This window comes from Malaclemys terrapin, chromosome 6 (genome assembly GCF_027887155.1).
Source record: "Malaclemys terrapin pileata isolate rMalTer1 chromosome 6, rMalTer1.hap1, whole genome shotgun sequence".
Classification (NCBI taxonomy): domain Eukaryota; kingdom Metazoa; phylum Chordata; order Testudines; family Emydidae; genus Malaclemys; species Malaclemys terrapin.
This window is the reverse complement of record NC_071510.1, coordinates 1,320,742-1,329,676: the sequence shown is the minus strand read 5'-3', so window position 1 is coordinate 1,329,676 and position 8,935 is coordinate 1,320,742.

The following is an 8,935-nucleotide window of genomic DNA, read 5'->3' as shown; positions in this document are numbered from 1 at the left end:
GTGACACAGCAGCAGTGAGACTGCTATTGGAATACTGCCTCCAGTGTTGGTGTCCTCCTTTGAAAAAGATGGTCCTAGAAATTGAAGCTGGGGCAGCAAAGAGCCACCAAATGTTCTGAGGGCTGGAGAAAAATGCCTTCTAGTGAGCTATTGAAAGAGCTCAACCTGTTTAGCTTATCAAAAGAAGATTGAAAGGTGACTTCACTGAAGTGTTGAAATGCCTTAATGGAGAGAAAATATTGGGTATTAAAGGGCTCTTTAATCGAGCAGAGGAAGGCAGAACAAGACCCAATGGCTGGAAGGTGAAAAAAGACAAATTCCTATGACAAATAAGGCACAAATATTCAACAGCGAGGATGATTGACCACAGGAAGAAGCTACCATGGAAAGTGGTGGATTCTCCATTTCTTGATGTCATTTAATAAAGACTAGATACCTTTCCAGAATGTGTTTGCCCCAAAAGTAGCTATTGTGGTAGACAGGAGACCTGTGATATGCAGGGGTCAGATTACATGCTCTAACGGTCTCTGCTGCCCATAAAGTCTACTCATTTCTGAGAAACCGAGTGTAGCATTGGGAGCAGCCTCTGCTGTTTTACTGTCTAGCCGGCTTGCTTCCTAGAATGAATATGTGTGCACAGATGGTTGATACTCCAAAGGTCCTTCTCCATGTCTGACTGTCCAACGGAGAGGGTGTACCTAGTGGGTCTGGCAGGGATCAGTCCTGGGTCTGGTACTATTCAACATTTTCATTAAGGATTTGGAAAATGGAGTGGAGAGTATTCTTTTAAAATTTGCAGATGACACCAAGCACTTTGGAGCACAGGATTGGAATTCCAAACTCCATGGCTGGGCCCCTCTCTATAGACTGGGCTGAAGTGAAAGCCCAGAGCCAAACACTCCTCCTCCTGGGCAGTGCGCTCCGACCTCTAATGGTCAGATGCTGCTTAGCACTGTCAGAGCAGCTTTTGCTGCGGGATTCTCCCAGCACTTTCCAATAGTGGGAAAGTATGAAATCCCCATTTGACTGCTGGGGACAGAGCCTAGAGCGGGGAGCAACTTACCCAAAGTCCCACAGGTCAATAGGAAACCAGCAATGGAAGCCAGGAGTCCTGACTCCCAGTTCCCTGCTCCAATCACTCCAGCGGAGCACACTCCCTCTCAAAGCAGGGGGACCGGACATGAGGGCCTGGTTGTAATTGCCAGCTGTGGGAGGGAGTGTGCAGCAGTGGTTAGTGAAGGGGCCTGGAAATAAGGACTGCTGGGTCTATTGGAGAGTGTCACTAGGAGCAGTGCATAAGATGAGGTGTCCTATCATGTTTACTCAGATCAGATTAGGACATAGTAGAATGGCTGAAATAGTTTATTTTATTTGTATTGTATTATTTTGCAATTGTTAAGAGCAGCAACTACTTTAGCTCAGACTGAAGCATCTTACCTAATTTTTGAGATCTAAGTGTCTCCTCTTTGAGTGCGACGAGACAATTTAACACGTTGTGACAAAGAATTTTCATTGCCACTTGTTATGATTTCAAGAAACAAACTGGTTTAGTTTGAATAGGATTTTCGGTCAGAAACGGTTTCAATGAAATTTCCCCACCATCTCGATTCCTGGGCTCTATCTCTGCCTTTCGGGGGGAGGGGTGGGGGTTGCTGTCTGTTAGAACAGGAGTCTGATTTGGATAGGGATAGAGACCTCTTCAATGTTTTTAATGAAGTAAATACTAATGGGAATTCTGTGATCATGGGAGACTTTAACTTCCCAGATATAGACTGGAGGACAAGTGCTAGTAATATAATAGGGCTCAGATTTTCCTAGATGTGATAGCTGATGGATTCCTTCACCAAGTAGCTGCTGAACCAACAAGAGGGGATGCCATTGTAGATTTGGTTTTGGTCAGTAGTGAGGATCTCTTAGAAGAAATGGTTGTAGGGGACAGCCTTGGTTTGAGCGATCATGAGCTAATTCAGTTTAAACTAAATGGAAGGGTAAACAAAAATAGATCTGTGACTAGGGTTTTTTTTTTGTCAAAAGGGCTAACTTTAAAAAATTAAGGAAATTAGTTAGGGAAGTGGATTGGAGTGAAGGACTTGTGGAACAGATGGATCAGACTGAACAGGTTCCAAACCTCTCGGAGTATCTTACCTTCTAAACAGGGACATCAGTTTTCTAGTGAAATCAGGAAAAAGAAAGGAGAAAACTCAAAAGAGGTTCCTCCTGGCGCTCACGTACGTGACCCCTAATACTCTCTCAGTCCTCAAAGAGAGACCTCGAGAAGGAGACTTGCTGAAGGAAAGCTACAGGGGACTCAGAGGTTTCCCTGGCCCTGAGCCCCTGTCCTGCCTGGCTGATGTCAGCATCTCTCTGTGAGGTCACCACCTCCCCAGCACCTTTGACCAATAGGCTGAGGTCCAGCAAAAGGCCTTTGTGATGTCACTGTCACACCCACCCGTTCCCTGAAGTGCTAATGTCCTGCCGCAGGCCAGACCCTTTGGAGGTTTGAGCTACTCCCTGTGGATCACCCCGCTCAATGAGTGTTCATTCTAGGAAGCAAGCCGGCTAGACAGTAAAACAGCAGAGGCTGCTCCCAATGCTACACTCGGTTTCTCAGAAATGAGTAGACTTTATGGGCAGAAGAGACAGTTAGAGCATCTAATCTGACCCCCTGCATATCACAGGCCTTTCTGCACCATATGGGGCAGGCAGAGCTCTGCCTGGGCGCAGGGGGAATGGGATGGGGGTAAATCAAGGAAAGGGGGGAGGGGAATGGGTGTGAGGGAAAGAGCTCCTGTCCCAGATGAAGGAATTTGGGGGCAGAGGAAAGGACCCTGCTCCACAGAGAGGGGAGAGGGTTTCTGTGAGTGCCAGGGGGCTCCATTTCCCCTTCCACTAGCTCCCCATTTACAGAGAGCCAGAGCAGTACCTGCAGCAGAGAGCGGGAGTTGCTGGTGGCCTCAGAGGCACAGGCCCTGCAGCGCCTCGGGCACCTGGCGCAAGTGCCGCATGATACGGAGCTGGCACATCACATTGGCCGTGACGTCCTCCTGCTGCAAGGGAACGAGAACCTGTCTGAGACTCAGACGCCTCCGAGGAATCAGGGGGGATTAACGGCCCCTGGAACCAGCAGCATTTCCACCCAGCCCCTGCCCACCTCTGAGGGATGGATTCCCCCTCCTGACCCCCAGGAAGGAGTCTTGTTGTCCTTCCTAGTGACCTCCAGTGGCAACCCCCCTCCTTGTACGGGGAGCTCCTGCCACCTCCCCCTCAGTGCCCCTGACAGCTGTTCCACCTCCAATCCACAGCTCAAGTTCTCAGACCCCTCTCCTCCAGCCCCACCCAGGTTGGGTAGGGAGGGGACTGTAGCGGGGGGGGCAGGAGGGATTCTGGCAGCAGGAGGTTGAGACCTTTCCCGAAGTCACCCCAGCCACTAATGCTGAAGCCGCAGGATGGCAGCCCTGGTGAATGGGACGGATCGGCAGCCCCTGCTGACAAGGGTTACCATACGTCCTTTTTTCCCGGATATGTCCTGCTTTTCGGCAATCAAACCCCCGTCCGGGGGAAATTCCCGAAAAGCCAAACATGTCCGAGAAAATGCCGGCTGGGCACTTCCCCTCCCGCGGCTGCTGTGCTCTGCTCCTCCCCTCTCAGACTTTAAGAGCCGAGCTGCCCGAGCCAGCGCTACCGGCTTCGGGCAGCCCCCCCTGCCTCCGGACCCCGAGCTGGGGAAGCGCCGGCCGGGGGCGCAGGGTCTGGGGGCTGCCCGGCAAACCGTGAAGCCGGTAGTGCTGGGGCAGCCCTCTCCCCATGGCTGGGAGTGGGAGGGAGGAGGGGGCGGAGTTAGGGCGGGGAAGGAGCGGAGTTGGGGCGGGGCTAGGTGTGGGGAAATGGGCGGGGCCAGGGCCCGTGGAGGGTCCTCTTCTTTTATTTATTAGACATGGTAACCCTACTGCTGACTGAATCCTCCTGTTCTCTCCAGAATGGGTCCAGCCTTGCCAGCAGTAGGACAAGTGTCCCCTGCCCATGTGCCTCAGCCCTGCCTGGTCAGACGCCATCACCCGTCAGTCCTTGGCCTCCCAGGCTGCCAGTGATGGGAGCAACTGTGGGTGGTGGCTAGGGTGACACAGACACCAGACCACTAGGAATTGGGTGCGGCCCTGTGGGACAGGAGAGTCTCGCAGAGGGCACTTGGGGGACTCTCCTGCCCTTCCCAAGAGCGATAGCACCCTGTCCTAAGAACATAAGTCTGGGATGAGGCAAAGCTTGTCATTAATTAGCCTGGCTAAAGAGCTGGGTGGAGCTGCTCCGGGGACAAGCTGGCTCGCTCCTGCTCATGGAGGTGAATTCATCTCCCTTCCCAGGAGCACCTGCTCTCCCTTTCATTCCCCACCAGGCTCCTTGTGCCAGGCCAGCGAATGGCCACAGGATGGGAATGAGGCCTGGGCCCCGCCCCAATCTCCTGAGTCTAATGCAGCTGCTCACCTTGTCCCCCATCAGCTGCTGGGTTTCCCCCAGGAGGGAGTAGGTGAGAGGGAGAGACACACACACACGTTTGTCCTTCTGGTTGCAGGGCTTGTGTCCTTCCAATCCCATTGGTGGCTGCACAGTGGGCAGAGTCCTCGCTGCGTGCCCGGGCCAACAGAATTGCAGGGCGTGGTGTGGAACACAGAAAGAGATAGAGAGACTCATCCTCCAGCCGGGGTCAGTCTGAGAGAAATTGGCTGGGGTCCCAGTCTCACTCTTCTAGCGGGTGCCATTTCCCAGCTGGGTTCCTTACCCCTCTGGTGCAGCAGCAGCTGGTAGAGCCGGTAAACCCCCTCCCTGGCCTGCCGGCTGATGTCCTTGGCTGGATCACTGACGGACAGAGCTAGCTGTGCCATGTGGTGACCCATCCTGGGGAATTCCGCTGAGTTCTAATGGACGGGAGAGGGAGAGGGGACTCCATCAGCATTTTCCTGTCAGCTCCCAGTCCCCCGCCGGGCCAGGACTCTCCTTCCCCTCAGCCCCTCTGCAGGAGATGCTAGAGGATAGGAGCTAGAGCCAGACCCTTAATTTCCTCTGCCCCCAAGGAAGCCTGGAGCACAGGGCTGTGGGCAGGGCCCTCCATGAGGACTTGCTTCCCCAGCTGCTCCAGGATGACAGGGAGGCATGAACCTGGAGCACAGTCCCCTTAAAAGCCCAGAGTCACCACTTAACTAGGACAAGAAGAACTTGACTCAAGCCAGGCTCACTCTCTGCTCTGACTCTGCCTCCCCAAGAGGAACACTCCTAACCCACAGCCCCTGCAGCAGCAGATCCTACAGCCCGTCGGAGCCAGATCACCTACGCCTGGAGTCAGGAAGCTGGGGTCAGAGGTCACTTACGTCAAACTCAGGGAGGGTGATGGTGAATCTGAGCAGGGCCGTGCTGCTCTTAACGGCCCTGGCTCTCTCTCGCGGCACCGTGGACACGATCCAGTAGTTAATGTGCTGTGGGGAAAGGAGGCATTGCACTGACTGCCCTGACCAAGGATGCCCACTTGGGGCCCGGCTAGGAGGACAGACTGGAAAATGGATCTAAGAGTGAAGGTAAAATTGTCCCCACCTCTCTCATCGGGCTCACCTCCAAGATGTACTGGAGCCTGTCGGTGTCTGGGGACTCTGCCAGCAGGTTCCCCAGCATGGCGTCCAGGAGGTCTGGCAAGACCCTAGGCAGATCCTGAAAGCAAGGGAGAGCCATGGGTCAGAGTTAGGGAAACTGGGGCTACACCTGCCACAGGATGGGAAGTGGGGTCTCTGGGAAGCACTGGTGAGACCCCCAAACACATATCCTGGCCTCTCTCATTCACATCCCACTGCAGGCAATTAGCCAGGATTCATGGCAGGATTACAGCTGGCTCTTCTATTCATGACTTTAGCTGATCTACCTGCACTTGGGTGGTGTCCTTCTCCGTGCCCAGGGTGAATACACTTCCCAGTGAGGAGATTACACAGCCAGGGCCCCACACAGCCAGCAGGATCCCCCCACCTACCCCTCGCTCCTCCGATTCCTGCCCAATAGTGACCACTCTCTGAATTTCTCCCGTCTCTTCTCCCCAGTCTTCAGCCCCAGCAATCCCTGCCCTCTGCTGCCCCTCCAGCACCAGCAATCCCCCATCCATTGGCCTGGGGAGACCGCTGCCCCTCCCATGTCTCTGTCCTCCCTCCAGCTGCTGGGCACCGTGTCTCGCTCACCACAATCCTCTCCGCCACAGCCGCCTTGCAGCAGTGCGGCTCCAGTGTGTCCTGCCCTCTCTGCTGTGCAGCGAGACGCGGGGTGGATGGCGTGCAGGAACACGAGCTGCTGGGCCTCCTCCTGCACCCACCAGGAGTGGGGTTAGGGGAGAGAGAGCCAGTTAGCCAGGGACCTCCCTGCCCCCACAGCAGCTGCAGGACTCAGGCCTGAATGGGGGATAGTGGGGACCCGCCCATTGTCCAAATCACCCACCACTCCACCACAAGCAGGGTCAGGAACTGGGACAGTGCCTGTGGGGGGAGGAGACCCGGCTGGTGTGTGACAGACACCCCCACCTCTGGGGTCCCAGATCATGGAGGAGAAAGGTCCCCATTAGGGCTGGTGGATCATCAGGGAAAAGACCCTCTACAGGGGGTCAGGTGCTGGGAAGGGCAGGACAGTCTCGGTTCCAGCACAGCTGGGGTACGTTTGTACCTTTTCTCCGCCTTGGAGCTGCTCTCGGCTGTTATTGAGAGCAGCCTCCTCTGTGGCCACGTCCACCCATTCCTCCTCCTCGTCCCCTGAGTCCCTGGCTGTCCCTGCACCAGGGAGAGAAGGGGACAGGGTGACGCCTGCTGCCACTCGGGGGAAGGACAGGGGCACAGTGAGGCAGATCGGGCCACCACCGAGACCCAGGGCAGATCGGGCCCCACACTCCCCCACACTCCCCCTTCTCAGTGATGCCTTCAGCCCCCAACTCCTTCAGGAGCCCATAGCAAAGAGACCCCCCCAGACTGTCCTGGACTCCCTGAGAGGTGCCTACCCCCAACTGGAGCACCAAGGACCAAAGTGGCAGCATCTAGTGTCAGTGGGGTTCATGTGACTCAGGCCTGACCTCTGGGCTGGGGACCCGCCCCCATTGCACTGATCGAGGGCCTGGGCCCAGGGTGTTCACGGCCCCGCCCTCACCTCTCCCTGAGCCCAGCCTGACTCCTCACCTGGAACAAAGCTGCGGCGCCCATCGGCCTCACTGCTGCCCGAGTCCCAGGCACTGCTGCTGTCCCATGGGGAGCGGGTCGAGCTGCTGGTGGTGGGACAGGGATCCTCCACCTCCTGCCCTGGGGAGGCTGGAAGGTCCTCACTGACCGGGCAGGGCGATGCCTCCTGCTGGGAATCAGGGTTGGGCTCCTGGGGCCGGTGCTTCCCACACAACAAGCCCCAGAGTCACCCAGTCCGGCTCCCCTCCTGCGCCGGGTCCTGCCTGCCCAGCCGCATCCTGGCCCAGCTCCGTTTCGGCCTGGCCTCTCCCACCTCGGCGCCTGCCCTGGGAGCGGGTTTTCTCCGCCAGAAGGCTGGGCACTTCCACCTCCTGGCCTGGCCGGGAGCTCCTTCCCCGCCAGGGCGGGGACGGAGGAGCCGCTCTGCTCCGGGGGAAGATGGCAGCTGCTTCCCTCAGGCTCTGGGGCCACCTGCAGAGCCTTCTTCCTGAACTTCCTCAGGAGCCTGGCCATCCTGGAACTGAGCGGGGAGCGGGCGTGAGTCTGGGGTCAAGGCAGCCTCTCACTAACCAGCCTGTTTGGTCCCTCCCCATCCCTGCCCCAGCCAGAGCAGCTCCTCCTCCCCGCACAGGGGTGCATGTCATGCAATCTACACGCACTGGCAGGAGTTCATTGCATGATCTGCTCCCAGCGTTCCCCCTCGTCACCCCTGGGGCTGCAATGCCCAGGGAGTCTCCTCCTTTTCCATCACTGGGTTCAGTCACTTTGGACAAGCAGCTCCCTCCTGCCGTCCCAGGCCACAATCCCCGCCAGGCTAGAGAAGGAACAGAACCCAGGAGTCCGGACTTCTCCTGGGAAACCATTCCCCACGTCAAAGTCCCGAGGCAGAGCAAGGCCAGGGCCCCCGCCTTTCCCATTGATTTCCATGCTCAGCAGCTCACAGGGTCTGGCTCAGCTCAGAGACGCTCAGCCTGGGGAACGGTCTCCCACAAGGGAAGGGCTGGGAGCCCCATTGCTGGGACCTTTCCAAACACACTGGAGACGGCTCTGGAGAAGCCCCTCCCCGGTCTGAGAGTGAGGGGCTCCTGGGGGCGGTTTGCAAATCCAATCTCCTTTGGGAGAGATTCTTTCCCCCTCTTTCTGCCTCTCCCCAGACAGACAGGGGACGCCAACGGGGAACCCTAATGCCACTCACTTGCTCTGCTGACGGAGCGATGGATGGAGGATGTTCAGTGTCATCCCTCGCCCTTCTCCTCACTCCCCAAAGCCAAGGCAGGCTGGAGAGGGTGGTGGTGACCTGAGGAGTTACCCTACCCAGCCAGCAGGCAATGTGATAGCACTGGGCGATCGACTGGCTGTGAAAACAAGAGTCTGTCTTATTGCCAAGGGACAGAGAAACTCGGCCAGCAGCCGGGGGTGCAGAACACTGGCCTAGTGCGGGGGTGACAGCGCCTCCGGGATCCTGACATCCCGGCACTTTACACACCTTCCTGGAGCCTCCCAACCCCCCTGGGCTGTAGGGGCTGCGACCCCAACCCCACTGATGAGAACCAGGCCTGGGGCGGGGAAGCTACTGGCTCAGGGTCACACCAAGTGTCAGAGCCAGGGATGGGACCCAGCAGTCCTTATTTCCAGGCCCCTTCACTAACCACTGTTGCACACTCCCTCCCACAGCTGGCAATTACAACCAGGCCCTCATGTCCGGTCCCCCTGCTTTGAGAGGGAGTGTGCTCTGCTGGAGTGATTGG